This window comes from Erpetoichthys calabaricus, chromosome 1 (genome assembly GCF_900747795.2).
Source record: "Erpetoichthys calabaricus chromosome 1, fErpCal1.3, whole genome shotgun sequence".
NCBI lineage: Eukaryota > Metazoa > Chordata > Cladistia > Polypteriformes > Polypteridae > Erpetoichthys > Erpetoichthys calabaricus.
In genome coordinates, this window is record NC_041394.2 from 284619052 (window position 1) to 284645143 (window position 26092).

The 26092-nt window shown below is 36.9% G+C and overlaps 1 protein-coding gene across 1 annotated transcript in view; it reads right to left on the reverse strand.

The window, feature by feature from the left end:
- Window positions 1-26092, reverse strand: part of btbd11b (BTB (POZ) domain containing 11b) — a 523531-nt gene that overhangs the window by 453489 nt on the left and 43950 nt on the right. The gene's annotated exons all lie outside the window — the stretch shown is intronic.

Genomic DNA, 26092 nt, shown 5'->3' on the forward strand with positions numbered 1-26092 from the left:
AGGAACAAACACACGAACACGAAAGAAACAACAAAATAGACGGCTATGCAGCATAGGTGGATCTCATTACAATAAGGCACTATTAACCGTTCAACCGCAGAAAAGGCTCCATATTAACAGTGAGTGCAATACTCCTTATTACTTATCCATATTTCTAAAAGAAAAAATGTCTCGACTCCAAAAACGCAAAGCTCAACTAAAGCTTCTAACTAACGATGTACCTAAAAGTAAAAACTTTATGAACTGCATTAGATCCTACAATAGTTCATTTGCTTTTGCATCTACCGGAGTAAATATCAGGCCACCAAAAGGCAATGGCCCATACTGCTTTCCCATATGTGCACAAATACTGCATCGCATTGGAACAGTGCACCCTGAAACAAATCAACAACGCAAATATGCACAAATCTACATCCTAGATCCACATGACGCAAACTACCAATCAAAGTGCTGCATCGCAACAGGCACGGATTCAAAACGAAACACCTCCCGTCTCAGACATACGTTAATGGCAGCGAAGGCTACAACGGGCTTCTCACACAGCACAGGCAAATCGATTACAGCTCCAAAACAACACGTCCCAAATACTACACATGCAACAACGTGCCTCTCAAACGGCACAAGCAAAACATACACCAGGAAAATTCATTCGGATTAATGAATGTCATTTGCAATCATTGTCATTCAGTTCACTTCCCTGAAGAAACAACTGGCAATACAAGTTATACATTTACACGTTGTTGTCAAAAGGGTCAAATTAGACTGCCTTCTTTACATTCATATACTGAATATCTACAGAAGCTTATAACTGACGATGTACCTGAAAGTGAAATCTTTATCAACTACATTAGATCCTACAAATCGGTATCCACTATGAACATTAACGGTGGCACTGCACGTGACATCCGTCTTGAAAAAATGTTGTTTATTGATGAATGTTCAATGGCATGAAGTCACTTACTCAACACCATTCATAAACTTCTACAAACGTTTATGAATAATAATATTCGATTTGGAGGAAAGGTACTTTTATGAGGAGGAGATTTTAGACAGTGATTAGCTATTCTTCCAGATGCCATGCACTCAGCTATTGTTCAGTGCACCTTAAAATACGCAGACAATTGGCATTGCTTTCAAAAGATACAGTTAGTAAAAAAGATACGATGTCCAGAACCAGATCATAACAATTGCTTATTACAACTGAGAGATGGTACACTCACCAATACAGATGGACTTCAGCCACATATTATTACAGTTCCTCAGGCCTTTATCTGCGACGACTTAGTTACAGAGAGATTTGGAACAGCAATCTCATTAGACCAAATGCCCCTTTTAACACAACGCACTATATTATGTCCAAAAAATATTAATGTGGAAAACATAAATACCCAAGTCATTCCATTACTTCCTGGAGAGACACAACTCTTTCTAAGCTCTGACAAACTTAACTCTGATCACAACAATAACCATCTTAAATGACCTTACAAGTTCTGAGCTGGAATTACCTTTTACACTTAAACGGCGTGTACAAAGAAATTTTCAAATAAACCTTTACACTGTGCCACACACTTTATTGTTTGCTTTCTATTTGCATCATCTACACCGTCACACTATTCTATATCTCATTCATACATCACGCTCTTTGTCATTCCCAACACCAGGGGTTGGCGAGCGAAGCGAGCAGGGGGCGGAGCCCCCTAGTAACAAAGAGTCCAGAGCATTACTAAACTAGATCATTAAAAATGTTACACTACTAATGTGTTTAATCTAGAAAAAGGTCATAAATGAAAGCACAGGACCCTGGCAATGGATGTTCTTTGGTCCCAAAATTACACAGAAGACAGAAATCATTATGGAGGGCCCAATAAACTATATCAGCTGTGAAAATGTCTTTCTACACATCTGGCAGTCAACCAACCTTCATAGGTCTTCCTACTTCTACCTATAACATTCTCCAACATTTGCAGAGGGAACTACAAGGTATCTTACAGCTGAGTCCTTTAGACTTAGTGCCATACGAGTCACCAATGAAATATGTTATCCATCCATCCATCCATCCATTTTCCAACCCGCTGAATCCGAACACAGGGTCACGGGGGTCTGCTGGAGCCAATCCCAGCCAACACAGGGCACAAGGCAGGGAACCAATCCTGGGCAGGGTGCCAACCCACCGCAAGAAATATGTTATGTTAATAAGAAATATACAGACAGAAAGAGCTAGTTTTTTCAATGTAAAATGTAAAAATGATGTGTTATCAGTGTGTGATTTCCTCCCACGTTCCCAGTGTGGAGCAGGTTAGTTTACGTGATGATTCTAAACTCGCCCCATGCATGTGTATGGATGAGTGGGTTCTACTCTGGTCTATTATGCCAGGCTCAGATGTTTCCTACCTTACGTCTGGGGAAGGTTCTGGCTGTCTGTGACACTGAATTGGACTAAGCATGTTTGAGAAGTTTGTTATTTTTTCTAATTTTAATAAATAATAAAATTGGGCAAACATTAGAAGTTCTAGAACTCGTTGTCTTCATATAGCATGTGTAAATCTTACTAAAATATTAGTCCTACACTAATAGTTAAAAAATACACTGTTCAAGAAAATGTTTTTTATATTTTTTCAACTGCAGTCATAATTACCACATAATCTAAAACGGCTATGAACCTTTCCAAACACACACTTCAATACACAGTTAAAATAACTCTTATTCTACTTGCTATATTTTTTCTCTCTTTTAATGGGCTTCTTTAATTGACAAAAGCTGTTCCGAGATATCAGTATTTAGAGCTCCTACAGCTTCACTTCTCTCTATTTCTGTCATTTTTTTGTGGGTTACACTTATGTATTTATGATTTTTTTAATCAGATTGCTTGATTTTTCTGCCTTCAAGGCATCATACATTGGGACAGCATCAAGAAGGCACCACATGAGACTGAGAGTGATGCCACTGCCATATTGAGTGCATGAGTATGTCATGTCATAGAGGACATTTTATGCAATAAAGCAAGGCATGTCTTTGAATAATATTTGTAAAAAAATATAAAAGATTTCACAGAAATTCATTAAAAATGTTTTGATTTTTAGAGAAAAGAACTTTAATAAAATGCTGAAAATTTAGATTAGATTGCACAATTAGATTTAGATTGCACAACTGTGTACTTTACTGCCACTGTGAATAGGCTTTCAAAACTAAGCACCAAAGACAAGGACATCATAGTGAAAGCAAATTTAAACTAGCAAATATTAGACATCAGAAAAAACAGAAGTCCACTCCAATTGAGTTATTTAAACCCCAAAAATATTTCATAGTCCTGAGTCGCCCTCTCAGTTTGACCACCGTCCTCAGAGTAGTGCCCTGAGGTTAAATTTACTTTTCTATCAACTTTCGAACTTTCAAACAAAACAATTGCCAGAATCTAGACACAAGTCAGGGCCCCCTCTAAGAATTATGACTGGAGATGTTTCATTAGCCATTGGTAGGTTCTTTACAGGAAGAAAATGTGCACATTTGAGCACTTATCAATAATTACAAGGGTAGAGGTGAAAGCTGAGGAAGAGATTAAGAATGTGAGTAGCACACTATCAAGTGAAAAAAACTGAACAAAAGTTTTAATGAAACATTGAATCCTGCATGTGCTGAGGGATAAGCTTAATCGACTCAGTTTAGGATCACAGGCAGTCAGTGATTATTGCAACATGAAGAAAACGTGGTGGATGGCTTGCTGGTCTTTTGTATTGTACAATCGCATATTCATACAGAAAAGAGTATACTAAATTTAATCCACTAACAGAAACCTATAAATAAAGGTTAAGTTTATTATAGATATTTTGAAACAGTGATCTGATGGGGCAGTGGCCAGTGTTCATACTATAAATGACTTTAGGAGCTCACATTCGGGATGGAAAAATGGGATAGATGTTATTTACTTCAAAGGACAAGAAGGACTAAACATATTTACATTTTATAATAAATAACTACATAGCATATTTAGTTTCTATTTTTTTGTAGGTAATGAGTAATGTAACTAAGTTACTTTTAAAAATACCATTCTGAACATAACTAACAACACAGCTGTCACTACTGAAAAACACACAAAATGTTGATTGACCATAAAGAAAACACCAAACAAAACAGTGTTGCAGAAATTTCAAAATGATAATGATAAAATTTATCAAGTATGAAAACATGCATATAAAATAAAAAATCACAAAATTAAATTTGGTGCCCGCCAAAACCCCTAAATCTCAACGTGCGTAGGTGCATACCTGTTAAATTTGGAATTCTACTTTAGAACCAAAACAGATTGATTCAAAAAACAAATGTTCTGCAGCAGTATTGTGGTTTTATCATTATAGCACATTCCTTTACTGCCCTTTTAATTAATAATATTAATTAATTAAAGATTATATAAAGTATCGATCTCTATCTATCTATCTTTTGTTAGGTGAGAGAAAATCGTTGTAGTTTGTCATTCAGCTGTGCACAACACACAATGGTTAGTGCTGCTCCCCCACAACCCCAATTCGAGTGGGCACCTCACAAATATCACTATAATATCAATATAATAATGAACAGGTAAGGTTAACTGGAGGCTGTAAACTTCCCAGTTATGAGTGAAAACCACTGTTTAAGTAAGTGTGCTTGGTATCACTTTGGTGTGTCCTTTGCTACTAATGCTGCCAGGACAGATACCAGCATCCCGCAACTCTATAACTGATGAAAGCAGATTTGGAAAATGGATGATTAGATTTATAATTCGCTCACAAATGGAGAAGCAATTTTTTGAATCTGTAAATAATAGAGCCGGAATAATCATAAATAAATTAAAAAGCAACAGTGGGGACAAATGAAATTATGTAGATAATGCAATATGAAAACACCAAGCATTTTTCTTGAATCAAAGAATATGCTGCCATTTGATAGGTTTAAGTATGCTTTACTCTTAAGGTAACTGACAGCCTACAGGAGATTAGTCTTCATATGGGCAACCCCTAGTCTGTGCCTTGGGGAGTGACAAAAAAAATGTCACAAGCTTTACAGCCGCCTTGCTTGTGCAGCAAAGCCATAATTAGGTTAAATGAAAATTGTCAAATTTCTGGGCTGCAGCAATCACTCTTTAATACACTCTAATATTTCAACCACCTTATTTGTTAAAGCCTCCCCCGTAATATTAAGTTGCTTATATTTGTCAGACAGGAACAAAATAAAGATTTATACTTCTGAAACAAGACTGAAAATGAACCCTGCTGGAAAAACTTTTAAGTAAACAAAACGAGAGCAGCAAGAGATAAATGAGGCTTTCCTGCTTTACAATCAGTGGGGACTGCAATTATTTATTGATGATGGTCTAAATAGGAGTGAATATGACAACTGAAATCGCATTTTTTTTTTGTTATTTTTACTGCATCCTCCTACACGCAAACTTATGACTCTGGAAGAGTAATAACTGGCGCAATGTTTTATAGCCACAGAATCCAACGGCCTGGAAATGTTGGAAATAGTTATTAAACAGAGTGACTTTCAATGACCTCCACAGTTTTTTTTGTATAAGCCTTAGAAATGCTACCAAAAAAGGGGGAAAAAATATCCCTTTGCATTTGACAGTATGCCTATGATTTTATGGCACCCACATCCTGACATTGACTCTATGTATTATGGTGCAGTGTCCCAAATGTTTCACCCTCCAATTTACTCTGTGGTACAGAGCAGATCACTTTTTTCTGCTGTGCTTCAATTTCAAAAAATGTTGTAACAATTGTAAAATATCTTCTGGTAAGTAGGACTGAATAAAGTTGTCTGACAACCGTACACTAAAATAATCACTTTAATAAGGCTCCAACAGTCCTGAAATAGGAACAAATTTTTATTATTTGGTTTTTCAAAAGTTGGCATTCCCATACGTACATTTCTATGTACCTTACTGATGCATTAATATATTTCCTGCTTCTTGGATTTCTCCCTTTGTTTTTCACACACAACTCTCTCTGCCTTTCACTCATCCAATTTTAATTGTTTGTTTAAATTGCCTACTTTTTTTTCCTTTGTAGTCCTTTATGTAGATGTCAATATATTGTTTTATTCCTTTTCAGTTATAATGCTGTGTTAAGATACACAAAGCTATCTGAGAAATTAAGTTACATAATATCAAATAAAAACTTGCTAATTACTGTGCACTGTTTAATTGGCACATTGTGCCCCATTTAATTCTGATGTAATTCTTCATGCACTGGTCCTTAAACAATTTATCCATTTACTTGCTAAAGAATCACTAACCCACCTCCCAGCATCAAAGCATGAAGCAGCATCCAAAGCAGCCTTTGGCTCACACCGAGCCAATTTATAATTGACAATCAACTTCAAATATAAGTCTCTGGACAGTGGAAGTAAACCAGATTCCCAAAGTGAAAGCAGAAGCCACCCAACAGCTGCGTACTGTGTTCATCCCTTTTGTTTTAGATTTTTTTTTTCTACAGCAAATGCATCACATTAGTGTTTAATTACGCAATGAAGGTTTGAAATAATAGGTAAATTAACTCCAATTACAATATTTTGAGTGAGGTACACTATGCTGCTACTTACTCATACATTTTAAACATCCAAAACTCAGCCATCAGAATTCTTGGTGCAAGTAGATAGAATTTTTGATTTTGTTGACTTACGGTATGATCTTTTCCCACACAGACTAAGCTGTGTGAGCACAAAAGGCTTTGGAGTATTATCTGTGCTCTTTATTTGCCTTTCTTCTGTCTTTCTCTAAAACTATAATCACCTGCACTGCATTGAATATTCCATTTAGTATTCCATCTTATTCTTGTTAGGCTTAGGTCATTTGAATTTATATTCGTACTTAAGGGTGAGCATACTGATTAGGGGGATCTTTCCATGCCTGTGCCCATTGTTTGTGTTAGGAGAGTTTTCTTTACAAGTTACATCATATTTTTAATCTACATAATGTTCTCTTTATACAGTGTGGTTGAATAATGTGTAACAGCTCCATATCCTTGGGTTGATTTTTGGGTTGGTATTGTGTGGAGTTGGCATGGCCCCTCTATATCCAGCACAGCTTTCTCTCAAAGATTGCATTATAGTAATTGACATGTCTAAATAAACCCTGGAAAGTAATTCTAGATGTGTATACCTACTTAGCTACACAACTCAGCCCATATAAAGCCACAGTGGGTACGAGTTATCAGGAATGTGCACTTAAGGGACATCTTTAGGGCTTCAGCCAGGAAAACAATACCATTCCAACTCAAAAGGGGGCACTGTTGCTAGTTTGGGGGGACATTGACCAGAAAACGAGTGTCCTCACTTCCTCACCAGCCCAGAGAGCCCCACTCCTTCTGGGAGACCATTATAAAACCTCGAAGGCTACCAGAAGTGGGTATTTACTGTATGTCGGACCCATATCTGAGGAAGACAGAGTTCCTACTCAGAAGTGATTATTTATTTATGTCTTTCTCTTAAAAACAATTGCAAACTTCTTGCATACTCATCAAGCTCTTTATTTTTATATTCTGTTTGTTCCACCATCAAGCGGGGATTACCAAGGCAGTAACCCAACTCTTTGGTTGACAAACTTATTATTCTCACAATGGTGTAGTCAGCAGCATTCTGGAAAGAGGACTGAACACGCTAAATGTCACAGAAGTCATTTATACTATGGAGGAACAGCTGTGCCAGTTGCAAGTACAAGTTACTGTGCAGCAGACGAATTTTTCAGAAGCAGAAGCAGAAACCCTCAAAAACACTAGTGAAGCTCTGTGTACCAAGTGGGCACTGAGCCTGTCATTATGATGCCAAGATTACATCGAAGTGCACTTGCTCATTTTTGAGCTAATTTTTGTTCCCGACAAAACTGGTTGCAGGAGGAGACAGAGCAAATCCTCACATCCTCTTTGGCAGAGCAGGTGCTGCACGCTTATTATAATCTCAAATGAGACTACAACGTATTAATAGAGACTGACGACCCCATAAATGTACGGATGTAGGGACTAGCAGTTCGACTACACATTTGATCTGTGAGGCAAACTAGCTAGGTGGCTGAAACCTGACAAAAATACTGTTGAGAAGATTTTGGAGATGACATCCAATCACTTAGTGCATGCACTGCAGGAGAATCTCACTCATCTGGTCTGAAGACACTCTTGGGAGAACATGGAAAGATTGGTTAACATTATAGAAAGGCATTGAACAGCCTTGCAGACCGGACGACCCAAAGGAAAAGAGACAGTTCCATCCATCATGACCGTAAAAACAGAGAGACTGAGAAAAAGGAAATTGAACTGGAAGTGCAGAGAAAAGAACAGTCATTGTTCGATGAAGCAATGGACTGCGAATGGGCCAGTGGCCAAATGCACTATGTTGTGACCACATTTTCTTCTTCCCTTTACAGGCTCTAGTCATTTGATCAGCCAGAAGATCTCATACCAAGGAGTCATACTTCTGGCAATGTGATCTAGGATAACACAAAACAATTCTTGAGGCCACTCATAGTTTTCAGACTTCTTTTTCCTTTGGGATACTACAGGTGTAGGTGCTTCCTTTTCTTCAGTAAGACAAACTGAACACAAAGTGACATGTTCAATTAAGCCATTATATCCCTTCTTTGCTTTTCCTATTTCTGAATATTAATATATCAGTTTATGTTTTTATTATGTTGTCAAGCTTACATACATCAAATTCATTTACATTGACTTACTTGGCTGACCCCTTTATCTAAGGCGACTTGCAACATTTAAGATACAATTGGTTACATTTTGTTTTTGTTTTTCCAGTTTGAACATAGGTATGTGAAGAGACTTACTCGTGGTCACACAGAATCAATAGCAAGATCAGAACCTGCACAGAGTACAAAGACATTACCACTATGCCACACTGCCTCCAAATTCAAATAAAATTCCATTTTCCATATCAAATTCCATCCCTATAAATCTTTTGGAAATAATACAATTTGTAGAGGCAGTCCGAAGGCAAGAAAATATGATTTGATTGGTTGCTAGTAGGCCACCTGCTTTAAATTCCTACACCAGTAAATAAAATGAAAGACCAAATCAATATTGAAAAGGGAAGTGAAGAAGTTGGTTGTAGAGCGCATCTAGTGGAGACTACAAAACAGGTCTTCTATTTTTTATTTATAGAAGAGTGTCACATTTGAACTGTTATTTCACCTTCCACACTGTATTCAAATGAAAGGCAGCCTAAAGTCTGATTTCTTGCTGTCCTGCTCACATCTAGTTTAGTTTTCTTTTAGCTTGTGAAACTTCTTATTTTCTTATAGACCCACCTCCTCACCATTTCAATTCAGTATATTCTTGCATAACACATTTACCTAATCATGGGAACAGGATGCCACAGCATTTTTGGGAGCAAAAATGGAGATGGCTGTGATGGCTTGGTAAATCTTTTTAAAACTCCGTGGTTCTTTTCATGGGAATGCAGAAGTGAATTAATGTCCACTTATTTGGTTTCTTCTTCCTTTTGCTATAGGTTTCTAGTAAAATTTTGCATAAGTTAATCAATCATCCAGTAATATTATTAGGTGGGTAATCTTCTACAAAAAGATATTAACTACATGAATGTCCACGCTCAGCCCTAAAATAAAAATTATACTTCAAATATTTGGGTGATTGTGGTGGGCTGGTGCCCTGCCCAGGGTTTGTTTCCTGCCTTGCGCCCTGTGTTGGCTGGGATTGGCTCCAGCAGACCCCCATGACCCTGTAGTTAGGATATAGTGGGTTGGATAATGGATGGATGGATATTTGGGTGATTCTATTTACCGCATATGAATAATTTTATGTCAGAAATGTGTTGCTAAAGGTATTACATATAATATATACATTTGTATTTTAATTGGAATTTATCTCCTTTAGTAAATATACTATAATCAAAATAATAATTCTGTGTGTCATGTTTCTAAAGCTGTAATTTTGTTTTTGTTAGATTCAGTCCATTCTCCATTATAGAAGGAGCAAGAAGACCTTTGTGCTTTTAACTGAAAACATACCAAGAAAAAAACAATTCTATGATTCATTCCATAACTTATCTGTTCTATGTTAAAGTAAAAGCATGCTCTCTTTTTCATCACCTTTCATTTATATGCTATGACATAATTCATGAAGAAATAAATGCCAATTCTAAAACTTTCAGGAAGAAAAACAATAAGTAGTATTTTTCTTTTTTGATAAATACCTTTGAGGGTCACAGTGTTGTCATTGTTTGCACTACTCCTTTGTAGCTATAAAACCCTAACTTCAGCTTCCATCCCAATAAGGAATTATTTAGTAAGCTTCTTTTTCTGAAGTTCTGTATACTATATGCCAGTGCTAAAACTAATATTACAAAAATAGCATTTAATTAACTAATGGTATTGATAATAACTTCATTACTACTATTATGTTTTATAAACAGAAAGTAAAAGAGCCTTTGCATTTCGAGCACAATAATTCCCAAACTTACTCAGTATACATAAATTGCATCATACAATATCATAAATTAAAAGCTTGACAGTAAAAAAGAAAAGAATTATACAAAGCAATCCTAAGATTTTTAATAAGGTGTACTAGCTATTAATCTGCTTCCTCCAGGCACATAAACTCCAAGTATCTTTAACAGAAAGAAACACTATTAGTTAATGAAATGTAAACATCTGAAAGTTGAATTAATTGTATAAAAGCTTATTTAGCAATAAATCCCTACTACATTTGCTTGAGGCAAGTCTGGCATGCTTTCTGGATCAGAAGGAGTGTGATCATCAGAGCAGAAGGGCCTCGCTACTCAAACAAGGCACTCAGGTAGGCAATGAGCACAAACTAGTATCACTAAATTCCTAAAAAAGCTATAAAACAAATAATAAAGAAGCACCCTATTCCAGGGAATACAATCATCTCTAAGATCTAGTGTTATACACATTTTTGATTAGTTCTACAAATCTTACCTTTATTGCCATTTTTACACAGGTAAGGCGGATTATAACATTTACAAAGAATTGGGATATAGAGGTTTTACAATTTAATAATAAATACATCCACCCGTCCAACTACATCAAACCTGCTTAATCCAATTTATGCTTGTGGAGTCCTCAGCCTATCCTAGCAGCATGAACAGCATGTCAAGAGCCAGTACAGCATTAGGCACCGGCCTATCACAGTATTCACTCAGGCAAGCATTCACATATCCAGTGCCATTTTAGTGTCACCAATTAAATTTGTTGCAGTAAATCATGTGATCCTGTTTGGGTGTTAAGTAAAAAGAACAAGCACTGAAGTAAATTATATTATTTGTTGCAGATAGGCAACATGGCAAACTGCAACACATTTCATACTTCAGTGGTCTTGTTCAAGTCCTTGTTGATGAAATGCAAAGGGTAAAATTGAAAAGTTGCTTAGTACAAAATGATAAAAACTGAGTAGCATGAGGCTGTTATGAAGGCAGTCTGAGCACCAAAATTAAATGGATCATTTCCCCCCAAAATCAAATCTTATTTTTAGCTTAGGTAATTAAACATTTCCAAAAGTGATCTGTGTATCCAAGTACTGCTGAAGCAATGAAAGACATGTTGAAACAAAGAACAGTTCTGTGCAGGTTCCAGCATGATGAATGTCCTTCTACATACAGTAAATTGACTGCATGTAATAGGCAGTCAATTCCCTGGCACCAAAGAGAGCTCTTACAGCAGACAAGTGTAGCTGTTCGGATCAGTTTTTAATGACAAGTGTAATTAACCTGTGTTAAATTTCCTCTCACATTTTACAATTGTCATATTATAATATAATGAATAACACAAAAATCGGACAATTAGGACAAAAGCTTGCACTGTGCGCCAACACTGAAAATGACATAGGGATGGGTATGTTCATACCATTGTACACTTTATTTATTCATAGTGCACACATTCAGAATCTTTTATTAAACCTGTAACTTCAAATCCCACTCAAGACGGAGGTTTGCAAAGATGTAATAGATCTTGAAACAATGTATGAAATTCCAAAATATCACCTCACAGATCCATTTTGTGACAGTGCACAGCCATTTGGCATGTTCCACCTTTAAATACATTAGACCATTACATTTGGATGACAACCCTTTGGGATGTTTTTCTTATATGTGAGATGTTTTACATCTGTGGGACCACTAAGTAAAATATATTAATACACAGCAGATAGAATAAATGACTATATTTCCATTATTAAGGTGAGGACAGGGATCATACAATAAAGTTAAAACTATTTAAATACACCTGCCTAGATGCCCAGTTTTCCACATCAATAAAGCAATTATAACTCAAACAAAAACTCCAGCAAAGCATATTACGGAGTCTTGAATGAGACATTATCAGACCAGTAGAGAAAGAGATGCAAACAAATGGCCAATTTCATGGTTACAGTTTAAGATTTACAGGTGCTGCTTCCAATTGCATCTGCTTATATCAACATATTCAATTTTTAACAATGAGATTTTATCTGCTGGTAAAATCTATTACCCTAAAAATTGTAAACATCTTCAACATACATTATATATATATTGCATAAATATTCAGTTATACTGCATTGATGTTACTCTGTCAGTCAAGTACATGAGTGCTAAATCTGAACTGGCTGCCACATATATCTGTTTTATCTTTCCGCCTCAAACAGTAACAGCCTGAGGGCAAACGAATATTTTAAGACTTTTGACATATATACTACAGTATGCATAATAAGGGATTCTAATATTTAAAAAACAGGAGGGCACAGATATACACATTTGCATAACTGTCAAGCACTGTTTAAGCGTCATAGTACCTTGCTCTATTGGAGTATAGACTTGAACATATCATAGCAGAATAACTTAGCGGGAGGGAAGTTCTCATATATATAATTAATTTGAGACCTTAATGGTTTTAAAAAGATGATTTGCAATTATATCCGGTGTAAAAGGCACTATGCAAAATCTTATTTTTTAACTTTGGGTTATTGTTTCAGTTTATAGCAACTCATACTGCTGTCATGGTCACCACTACACAGGAAACTGGCTCTTTGTTTGCCCAAAAGTATTTGCTGAGAAGGATGTGAATATGACAACATTTTCAATAATGAGATTAAAAGTAGAGGGTTGCTGGCATTGTTTATTCTTTTTTTTTTCTGTTTTTTTGATAAAATAATACATTTTTCATTTTGATCTCCATTTTTTAAATAAATTTGAATGTTTTGCACACCCCCAAAATGATGCTACTGTGTAGTGTTGTTTATTAATTTTTATTTCCATTCAACTGTACTTATGGACAGTCTCTGAGATATATCATCCATCCATCCATCCATTGTCCAACCCACTGAATCCGAACACAGGGTCACGGGGGTCTGCTGGAGCCAATCCCAGCCAACACAGGGCACAAGGCAGGGAACCAATCCCGGGCAGGGTGCCAACCCACCGCAGGACACACACAAACACACCCACACACCAAGCACACACTAGGGCCAATTTAGAAACACCAATCCACCTAACCTGCATGTCTTTGGACTGTGGGAGGAAACCGGAGCGCCCGGAGGAAACTGAGATATATCATGTATATATAAATGTATTAATTTGCTATAATCTGTGTTATTTGTAAAAATAAGGTATTTGTGTTTGATCTGTAAACTTCAATGTAAAAGGTTTCACATAAAACAATAGCTGATTGGCAAATGAAATGATTAATCAACTGAATTGTTCAGACAGCTAAAGCGAGGCAGCTGCAATTCGACTGGCTTCCGTGCACATGCAAAGACATACAGAGCTGTATTTGTAGTTTGTCCACTCTGCAACAGACCAACAGCATACCTAATGTCTGTATCATATTTTGATGGTACTAGCTCTAAACCACAAAGTGAAATACAGAAGTATGTTTGTCTAAAGTGGACTATCCATCTATTTAGTCCAAACCTGCATTTTAAATTATCATACAAATGAAAGCCAGAACCTACAGTATCTTGGTAGCTCAGGGTGCAACACAGAAATCAGTTCTCGACAAAATACCAATCCATCCTCAAGAACATCCCCATACTTGCTCAATCACACTAAGTCAAATTAGAGTATCCAGTTAGCCTGACAACCAAAGTACCTGTAGAAAGAGCAATGCATGCGCAGGAAGATTTGCAAAGTCCACACAGAAAGACACAGGGCCTTCCTTGCATTTAACCCCGGTCCCTGATTCTATGAGGCAGAATCACTTACTCTTACCAATATGTCAACTCAATGAAGAATAAACTTTTATAATTGCTCTTAAATTACTATTTAATGTTGTCTCAAACTGGTTACTATATACCAGTTGGAAGCAGCCAAACACATGAAATAAAGTTCTGCTTATATACTATTACTTAACATAATGCTCTCAGACATGTTAATCCAATTCAGAGTTTTGGGGGCTTGATGTGCAGGAATCAGCCTTGCACATAATCCACTTTATCACACGGACCACTCAAGCTTATGCCCAGACTTAAACACACAATTTAGAGTTGGCTATTTACCCCAAAATGAACACTTTTAGGATGTGGCAGAAAAAACAGCATAGCCAGTGAAAACCCAAAGCCTTTAGTAAAATCTTTCATCTTTTTTGATGTAGTCATCAGAACCCTGGTACTGTGAGTGCTGTGCAGAGAGTGGCAGAACCTCAGCATTTTTCCCAGTTGACTCTGGGGTTCATCAGGGGTGTGTTCTTGCTCCTACTCTGTTCAATGCTGGCATGGATTGGGTGTTGGGCAGGGTCATGGGGTCCAGCAGCTGTGGGGCATCTGTTGGTCAAGAAAGATTCACTGCTCTTGACTTTCCTGACAATGCTATGATCTGCTTGGAGTCACTGGAGGCTCTGAACAGGGCTCTCGAGAGACTGGGTTTGCGAGTGACCTGGATAAAAGCCAAGGTAAAGGTCTGTAATGACCTCTTAGGCACAGCCATCAGCAGTATGTCTTTCTGCGGAGAGAGTGTTAACCTTGTCGAGAGGTTTACTTACCTCAGCAGTGACATTTATGTCTCTGATGACTCTTCCTATGAAGTCAGTAGACAGATTGGGAGAACATGGGGGGTCATGGGGTCGCTGGAAAGGGGTGTGTGACACTCCTGATATCTTTGCAAAAGGACAAAGGTCCAAGTCTTTAGAGTCCTGGTGCTTCCTGTCTTGCTATATGGTTGTGAAACATGGACGCCTTCCAGTGACCTGAGATGAAGACTGAACTTCAAAGAATCCTTGAGTACCGTTAGTTTGACTTTGTGTCGAATGAGCAGTTGCTCGCAGAGTACCGAATGAGGCACATTATATGCATTGTGAGGTAGTATCAGTTACAGAACTATGGTCATGTGGTGCAATTCCCCGAGGGTGATCTGGCTCACAGGATCCTCATGGTTGAGAACCCGAGTGGCTGGACCAGGCTAAGAGGTCACCCATGTAACACCTGGCTGTAGCAGATAGACGGTCATTTCGGGAGGGTGGGACTGGACTGCAAGCCTGCCTGGGAGGTTACCAACCAGGATCCCAAGCTGTTTGGTCGTATGGTGAGTGCGGCAATGCATTATACCAGTGCATGCTCCCTAACCTGGCCTGTTCTGATTGGTTAATTTGTCCAGAAGTGCCTATAATTTTAATTGTAAAATATTTAATGACTTAGAAAAATCACCATCAATGGAAAAGGCAGTATATAATGAAAATATCTGACCTACTTGTACACAGCCTAGCTTGGAGTGCACTTAGTAAGATGAATAAGTAAGTATGAATAAAACTACATTCTTTCAAGAGAAAGGAAAGAAAATAAATAGCTTTTACTTTAAGTACAAAATCCTACCTTCCCTTATATTATACATCACATTTATGGAACTGAAGTACAGACTTATTATGTAAATGGTTAAGCTCAGATAGCGACCTAGTGCTAACGATTAAACCTACAGTCTTGTGGTTTTCAGTCTAAACTCCTTGGCCACTATCAATAAAGGAAGACACATTTTAATGTGGGTAATGAATTCAGTCAGGAGTGAAGGAGATGTCGACCACGCAGCCTGAGACAACTGGGAATATCCTGCAGTGAGGACAGCTGCCACTGGGATTTATTTTCACTGAAACAGTTTTGCACTATTACTTGTTTGGCTCAGAAATGATTATCTTCACATCTCCTTAAGGTATACTGAGCTTTCTACAAAATACAGTTAAAATGAATTATTCTGCTGACCCTAGGCACCTTCCACTAGTTAGATTAAAGAGTTTGATTACCTATGCTGGCAACATAAATTTTCTCTTTTGATTGCTTGGAATAAGAAGTATAAAGGAATTTAAGTTTATGGAGCTTGCTAGAAAGCATCAACCTAGCAGTGGCTTGATACTGGAGAGAAACATAGGGTAAAACTACTTGAATAAAGATATTATATTAATATAAGACATTATACAAACAATACAGCAGCAAAACCCAGAAAAGCACATGAATGTCGGCTTTAACTACTGTATAAGTCTCCTGATAAAAAATGGAGCTCTGAGATATTCGAAACTCTTCACTGTTAATTTCTTTTTAAAGGTAAAGCAGTGAAATGCTCTTTGTATCATTCATATATTAGAAGCAATTAAATTAAAGCAACACAAGAAGGTAGCCCAATTTGACAGAACATTTGTCCTGTTGTTTTTTGTGTCAGGTTTCCCTAGGCAATTTTTTTCATTCTCAGTGACATGCAAAACTGACTTTGTAGCTGGAAAAGAAGACAGTAAACCATTGATCTGTGTGGTGCATTAAATATTATTCATCAATACATCTATTTCCCAGACACATTCATTCAATCATAAGGCCACATGAATGTAAAGTCTATCCCAGCACCATTGGAACAAGGCATAAACCAGTTCTACAAAGGCGTATTCCCGTCACTCTAAAAAAAACAAAAAACAAACAAAAAAAAAAAAGATTGAGTTATTTCACAAAAGTTTTGTGTTATTTTGCAATGATTCTTGCATTACTCCACTTAGCTTGCAATTGAGTGACAAGAACTGAATAGAAATTGTAAGTATACATTTAGCTTTAGTCACGTTGAGGTTTGGTACAGAAGTTTTAATATAGACAGAGTGGAAGCGCAGAGGTGTCATTCCTGCCTCACAGCACGAAGTTCTTAATGACATTTCCATGCTCTCTCTGTGCACTTATGGGTTGATTGGTAGCAGTGGGTGTGCTTAACTGTGTATGATTACCTGTTTTAACACTGAATACTGGAAATGTGGCAGTAATACTTCTCTATTAACACAGTATATTAATGTGCTGTGAAGCAAATAATATCCACCTCAATTCTCCATCCCCAACCTGAACCTCCCACGATTCACGGTATGAATATTAGCGGCTGTGCTATCTGATCACACTGTTTCAGAATATCTATTTGTAAAAGAACTGCTTTAGAACAAAACTGTTACTTTGTTTATAAGTTTCTGTTGCTAGATGGCATCGAGTACACTCTTTCCTGAATGGCTAGCATCCGTCCACCATGCACTGCCAATTAAATGTGCACACAGATGCAAGATGTTATTATGGACCTCAAGAGGCAGAATCTCTGTGAAATGATGCAATACTTTTGTAAAATAACACAATAATTATTGTGAAATAACACAATTCTTTTGCAAAATAATGCAATAAAAATGTACTTTTGAGCGGTGGGAATAAGCTCCCAAGTTTCCACAATCTACCCTGACAACATCAGGAGTAAGATAGAAACTAACCCCCTGAATAAGGCTTGGCACACTTACACATACGCACACATTTATTGACATCTGGCCATTATAAAACAATCATCAATTAAGCAAACCCATATTTATCAGGAGTGTGGGAGTTAAATAAGAGTACCTGATGGAAAACCCAGTCAGAAATGGAGAGAATGTTTAAAATCTGTAACTGGGGTCTGCAAAATCAATCCTGCAGGCCCGTGTTTGCAGGTTTTGTTCCAACCTGGTTGCTTCATTACAAACCAGTCCTTGCCAATACCTGATCTTGTTTCATTTTACGGCATACTGTATTAGTATTTTCATTCTGCCATGTCAGGTCATTCATACATTGTAAATTTCTTTTCTTTTCCAAGCATATCCTCCAAATGATTTGTAGCCTGAAGCAGATTAATTCTCAGCACTTCACTTTTTTCTCCTCAGTTTCCTGCCAAAATTTTTATTAAGCCAGATAGTTGACAATGAATACAGATAGGTGCAAAAGGAAACAAGTTACATAAAGACCTACTGCTTCCTTTGTCTGTTGCTAACAAGGAGTAGCTAAAAACAGTGAATGTAGCTTTTTAAGACTAAGATAATCCATTTAGGGTAGAGGATTTTAAAAAGTGAGACAACTAAAGTGAAGCATAAAAATTTTGCTTCAGCAATAAGTGCTTTTGCAGTAATAACTGACTTCTCATTAAAGAAATTGGCCTGGAATAAAAACCTGCAGCCTCTACGGCTCTCCAGGAGTGACTTTGCAGACTCCTGAAACACTGATCAATCCAGGATTAAAACCAGACAAAATAACAAAAAGTTTACTTGTTCTTGAATGTAACTTTACTAAACAGTCAGTCATAGTAACAAATGATGTATTGGTTCTCTTATTGCAGTAAATATCACATATGCTGTATATAATTGTATATTTCTTACATTCTGTGTATGCTGTTTATTAATATATTGCGTGGGTGCATGTGTCTGTATTTTTTGTTGTTATTGTACAGCTATAACTGGACTGAGGAGACATGCAAGTAAGAATTTAATTATACTGCATACATATGATAGTAAAATTGAACTGGAGCAGAGATATGAGGGAGCAGCACTATCTACAGCACCACTATGTCACCCTTTTTAGTAAATATTTATCCATCCATCCATTTCTCAACCTGCTTTGTCCATAATACTAGTCAGCAAAAATTCTGTCACCAAACAACCTAGGGATGTTTTTATTTACTCAGAATTTTTGTATCCCATAGTTTTTAAGTTATTTGTTTTTAGGGATATATTTAGTATGAACCCTTACTAGGGTGTACAGACTTTTTTTAGTTCAATTCAAGATTAAAATGTTTTTATTGCTGCTTGGGAACATTTTATAACTTTCCACAAGGGTGTAAGATAAGTCTGTTGTGCCAGAGTTTCCAGGCTGCAGCATATTTGGAGCCTGCTACCCGTCTGAGATCCAGATCCATGCCAGTTGGTGATCAGATGTCAAAGTGTAAACCTCTATGTGTTTACATCTTTAAAAAATAATTTCTTGGATTCTCATCTGGACTTTTTCCCTTGTCGCGGTTAGTGACAGTTTCATCAGAACATTTCTGAAATGGAAAAGTGATAAAAAGCACGTGGGATCCCAGTATGTTTGCTGTCTACTGCTGGAGCATTAACAGGGATATTCCTGAGGCCAAGCACAGCTGAAAATTGTACACTTCTGCCCTTTAGGTGAGACACACTAGCATGTACTGTATATAGGCTGTAAATACACATTTGTTGTATTTTAATCATGCATCATTTAAAATCCTTGTGTAATATAGAAAGTCTGACTCGGTAACTGAATTCAGCACAAAAAATAATATCAGATTCAACTATATTAATTCATGGGGGAAAATAAAGTTACAGTTTGTTACCCAGTGTCATTCAATAAAAGGAAGCTAGAGCACATCCCAGCAGCACAGGTTGCGTGACAGGAACTGAAACTGCAGGGAGAGCAGACCATTTCTTGTCATTCTCACACAGGCCCACACTTACTCATGACTAACAAAAAATGATCTAATATTAGTTGGCCTTTATTTTATACATTTGGCAGGATGGTACATCTAGGGCACCAGGTATCCACTAAGAAAAGACACTCTGATAAATAATCATTTAGGGGTAAACTCAAGCAACAGAAAAACTAAATACCCCAAAACCTCATTAATGCTTTGGCTGTTTTGGTTGAAATTTGGTGATGTTATAGAAAAAAAACAAAATTAGCCAACCCATGTTTTTTTATTTCTTGATATTTGCCAGTAATAATGCTGTTAGGAGTGCAGAATTCTTAGGCAGCATTTCTTTTATCATCTCAGCATTTAAAAGTGATTGCATGGAGTAATGGAATTTGCAGTTCACACAAAGAATCTCACTTAACAAGCTGTAGCTGTAATCACGCAGAGAAATGGGGTTGCCGGCTGCCTTTTACAGGAAAAAGAGACAAGGAGGCGAGGTGTGTGGAAAACAAAATGTGAAGTGGACCAAGAAAAGCTAGGAGAAACCCAAAGATGTGGTTAGCAAATGGCTTCCTTGGGTGCACGCAGAATTGCCTATTCTGTCAGCTTCTTCTTACTCCTCACAATGTTGTATAAAATACATACAAATTCAAACTGGATTGGATTGTCAAGCACTCTTATATACATAAACTTCAAAGAATGTTTTTGGCAGGGCTTATTGGTAAAAAACATGCAATACTGCAGATAAGTGGGGTCTCCTTCGAGGTCAGACCACAATGTGCCATTATACTGTGGTTCACAACACTTGTACCCTTGCACAGGTCAGTGAAAGGTTCCCAAAGACCATAGAGGAGGTGGGCAATTTACATAGTCTATTATTATTAATTTTATCTTGTTCTTTTCTGTGTAGTGCTCAAAATGTTCAGGTCCTTGCATGGGCCATTTAAATATGAAGCCTGTCAATATCAATGTTGTAAAAGACAGTGTATATTTTGATCTAAACCCTCCACAACTATGTAACAGTACAAGATAACAGACCAAAATGTTTCATTCAAATATGATTGAAGCTAACAAAACAAAAAATAAAAAACTACAGCTTGCTCTCAAATTGTGTTTTCCAATGACCATCAACAAAGGCCAAGGTCACTAGAAAAAGCAAGAATTGATCTATGGTAGGAATGTTTTACTCATCAGCAATTGAATATAGTATATTCAAGAGTAACAAGTTCCAGTGAACTAATAATATTAGTCCATGGAAAAAAAGAACAACAAATATAACATACAGAAAAGTACTCAGTTTCTCAGTTACTTCCATACTAGTTCTGATACATCTGATTAGGCATTGGCACTATAAAAATGGCCTATTTGACACAGCTAGTAGAAACATATAAAGACCTTCACTATAAAAGTTTTAGAATATTTTTTAACATTTAGTTGATTGGCATCAACAGATATTATATCATAACCAAGATTCCATAAGCAGCCTTGTGGCTTAATGTTCAAAGTCTTAGCCACACAGCCATGCTGCCTGACATCATGCATGTCTTTAGGATATGTTAAGAAGTTGTGGTGCCTAGAGAAAATGTACAAACTCAGCACAGACAGTGGCTCAAGAAGAAACCAAATGCAACACCCTGAAGCTGTGGGTCAGTGGCAGTAAGTACTGTGCCAACATGCCATCCTTCCTCAAGAGAGAATTTAAAGAAGGAATTCTAACATCTGCAAATGCTTGGCATGAATGTCTATTATAACAGCTGACTTTCAGAGAAGGAAAGACTTTGAGACATTATGTCAACTGCCCCATTCTTGTTATAAGGCTGTGGAGCTGCACTCAGGCTGTGTGGCATGTCTTTCCAAGTCATCGCTTTACATTATTTTTTTTTTTTTTCAAAACATGCTCAGATATTTCAAATTAAGACATGAGGCTGTGAAGGGAACTGATCTGAACTCTCTCATTAGCTTAATAACTTATATACAATCATTTACACAATGAGACCCTTGCTGTGGATGTCACTAATCAACTGCACCCCAGGGAATAGAATTTCTTTTTTATAACAAACTAGTTAATTTAAAAAGTACATCAATGGGTTTTGTACCAAAAAGAAATGTGATTATGGTTTGCCCAACCCCCTCGTCTCTTTAGTACTAAAAATAATACTTGCATATCTGGATCTAATATAAAAATGAGCATCTCTACATGCCAGAAGTAGCTTCCTGCACAAAGCTGATGGCTGGATTTGTAATCTCTGCCAAGGCAGTACAAATGTATTTGGGACACCTCATCTGCGGGTTTAGGAGTAATTAGACAATAACTGTTGTGTCTTGATGTGGTGGGGATTACAGCATTGTGTGAGGCGGTTATCCACGTACAGGACACGCACCAGAGTGATGCGGTACTTATTTGGCACAGAACAGCATGTCGGCGAATAAATGGGTGGCAGCCTACGTACTGCTCTTGGCATGGCACATAGTTTAACTCTCTAAAGGATTAGAAGAAGTTCTGCCTGTTTACTTCACAGACTTGTCAAAATTCCAGGGCTCATGTACTAGTGGCAGAGACAGCAAATGCTCTGTATATGGCAGAAAATAAGAAAGGGAAGTGTGTTACATTAAAAACAGAACAAAGTGTCTGTTTTTATGAGCTATGAAAATAAACTGTCTGCATCAGTAGTACTGGTTTCTGCTTTTCATTCAACTCAAGTTCTTATTCTTGCTACTAATTACATGTCTTGCTTGATTATACTGTAAATTCCTTCTTGTTTCTGCCTTAATTAAAAGTCTCTCCTGATAATCTTTGAGTACTGGCTTTTTTTCAATTTTGTATTTCTATGAATGTTTTATTAATTTTCAAAGCAGGAATGCAATTAGAAGCCTGCACTAAGGCAACATGATCCTGACATAGAGTAGGTTAGGTTAGGGTTAGGTATTCCAAATTGAAATTTGTTAGCAGCAAGAAAGTACAAAACATATGGCACTGTTACACTTCCCTGCTCCATGCTTCCTCTTCCAATTTTGGGAGCCTCTTGAACCCAAAACCTTTGGTAATGTAACCGGATGAGCTGTGAAAATGGGGACAAAACACTCTTGGAGCAAGGGGAAGGTGCAAAGTACAAAAGTGCTTTTATTAAAAACAAAAACAAAACCAAAAAATAATGTCCACAGTGCAGTGCTCAAAGTTAATAAATAAATAAATAATCCATAAAAACCATGTGAAATGGGTAGAGGTTAAAAATCCAATAAATATGGCCATTAAACGAGGTTAAAATGAATAGGCTGGTAGCAGTCCCTTTTTTAAAAACCCGGTGCCTTCTCCTTTTAACTGGTGGCTCCCCTGCTTCTCCCATACAGGCCTTGAAGCAGGGGAGTCACTCTATCTGCAGATGTAGCTGACTCTCCTCCAATTTTTTGACAAAATGCACACTTTCTTTATTTCACATAACATTCTAAAAAGAGTACAGGTATGTATTTTGTAAAGAATTTCTTTACAAACGTTTCAAATTGTGGATGCTATTAAAAACTATTAATTAATTCTAAGCTTCATTACAGGTGTCATATAATTTTGAATAAAAAACAGTCTGGCCTGTTATCATTTTAGTAGGCCGTCTCAAGTAGATTTTGCGTTTGAGTAGATTTGTTGTTATAGTTCTCTTTACTGAATGTAGGCAAAGAGTACTCTCACAGATTTCAAACTGTAATGTACTATCATACAATGTTTACATACTGTATAGTAGCACCAAGTAAAATGGAATAGATCTTGATGGTTAACACAAACAAAATGTAGCAACATAAAGTCCAGTATCAATGAGATAAATGGCCAGTTTCTAAAAGAGGAAAGAAAAGCAAAAGCCCTAATCGATGGCATTCCTGGAAAAAATAAACTGGGGGATCCATGTGACAATGAAACAATGACAGAAAGTTCCACAGCAAGAATACCAAGAACAGAAAATAAGAAGAGGAATGTCAGTAACAGTTCAAATCAGAAGCCCTAATCAAAGTATACTACACTAAAGTAGTTGGTCTTCGGCCTATTTAAATGTGAAGACCAATGGGGTAGATCTTGCAGCCTTGGGGCCATAAAACTAAATGCCTGGCCTCAAACAATAGTTTGTTTTATCTTAGGAAACTTTAAAAGACCATCATCTTCAGAATGTAACATATGCTCAGGACACTGATAGGTTCTGTTACCAACTAGGGCCCAAATAATTAAAGTTTATATTTTAGAAGGAGGATTTTGAAAGCAGCCCTAAACCTAACAGGAAGCAAATGTAGTATGTGGTCCTGCTTTCTAATCTTGATAAAAATTCTTGCAGCAGCATTTTGAACAAACTGAAATCTACATGTAGAACAATATGACCAGTATATAAACAATGCATTATAGTAATCAGTTCCATTAGTTCTCTGTTTCCTGCATACTTTGATAATGTCATAATTTTCTTATATTTTTGGCTGTAAAAACAGATGTTGTAAAGTGTGGTAATATATGGGGTGAAAGACAGACTGGTATCAAAGATAACACACAAGCTGCATGATTCAGTAAAATTAATGTTTAGGCCTACTGATTTCAAAAATGACATTGTTGTCATCTGCATTGAACCCACCAATTAATATTATTTCTGTTTTTTTTTCTATATTTAAAGACAAGCTGTATTGCTCAGCTAACCTTTAAACCTGATAGATAGATAGATAGATAGATAGATAGATAGATAGATAGATAGATAGATAGATAGATAGATAGATAGATAGATAGATAGATAGATAGATAGATAGATAGATAGATAGATAGATAGATAGATAGATAGATAGATAGATAGATAGATACTTTATTAATCCCAAGGGGAAATTCACATACTCCAGCAGCAGCATACTGATACAAAAAAACAATATTAAATTAAAGAGTAATAAAAATGTAGGTAAAAACAGACAATAACTTTGAATAATGTGAACGTTTACTCCCCCAGGTGGAATTGAACAGTCGAATAGTTTGGGGGAGGAACGATCTCCTCAGTCTGTCAGTGGAGCAGGACAGTGACAGCAGTCTGTCGCTGAAGCTGCTCCTCTGTCTGGAGATAATACTGTTCAGTGGATGCAGTGGATTCTCCATGATTGACAGGAGCCTGCTCAATGCCCGTCGCTCTGCCACGGATGTCAAACTGTCCATCTCCATGCCTACAATAGAGCCTGCCTTCCTCACCAGTTTATCCAGGCATGAGGCGTCCTTCTTCTTTATGCTGCCTCCCCAGCACACCACTGTGTAGAAGAGGGCATTCGCCACAACCCTCTGATAGAACATCTGCAGCATCTTATTGCAGATGTTGAAGGACGCCATTCTTCTAAGAAAGTATAGCCAGCTCTGTCCTCTCTTGCATAGAGAATCAGTATTGGCAGTCCAGTCCAATTTATCATCCAATGTTGACATAATTAATATTCTTATTCTTAAATTATATGTTATATGTTATGCATACCTTTTTGGTAAAATTTCCCTCTTTCTGCTCACCAAGCTGCTGACTGTCAGTTCTTGACATAACTGCCAGATTGGGCTGTTTCAAATCCAGTTGGGCTATTTTTAAATCCACTGTACATTAATAAAATAGCATGGTTGTGACTCCTAACTTTGGGCTATTTTTCCTGAAATTGTGCGTATTTTTGTCAAGAATAAAAGTGTCTATTTGCATTTCAACCCCATCTTAGCCTATGAAGCCACCTCTTTTTCTTTTCAATCTAATGGCAGCGAAATATCACACAACCTCCTGCATTTAAAGTTACATCCTGTCAGTTTCATAGATAAGAGTTCATTCAACCAATGACCTGTCACTCAGACCTACTGCTACCCAATTTTTCATAAAATTGGCAAATGCTGTGGAAATCAACCAATTAAGCAGTCTGTCTAAAAAAAGTAAAGTACAAATGGTTGTCGAGAACAGGAGTGCAAAAGTGGAATAAATGCATTAAAGAAAGTGTTTTCATTGTAACATAACTACTGTTGAACCATGTTTTGTAAACATATAAGATTTTTTTTAAATATTGATTGCTTTTGTTCTTTGAGACAATATGAAGGTTATTCATAATAAACATTCATAATCATTAATAAATAATATTAATAAACTGCAACATGTATAATAAACCATTAAATTGTTAAAACATTTATGCATCCATCCATCCGTCCATTACCCAACCTGCTATATCCTAACTACAGGGTCACGGGGGTCTGCTGGAGCCAATCCTAGCCAACACAGGGCGCAAGGCAGAAAACAAACTCCGGGCAGGGCGCCAGCCCACAGCAGACATCTATGCATTTGGTAGCAAATTTTTTTAAATGATGGGTCCTTTGTGAACGAAATGTGTTGTATATTATCAAGATGTTTGTAATTGTATTGTTTGGATTTAGCAGTGTTATAACTTTCTAATTAAAAGATGAAATGATTAAATCTGCGCTGAATGAGAAAGC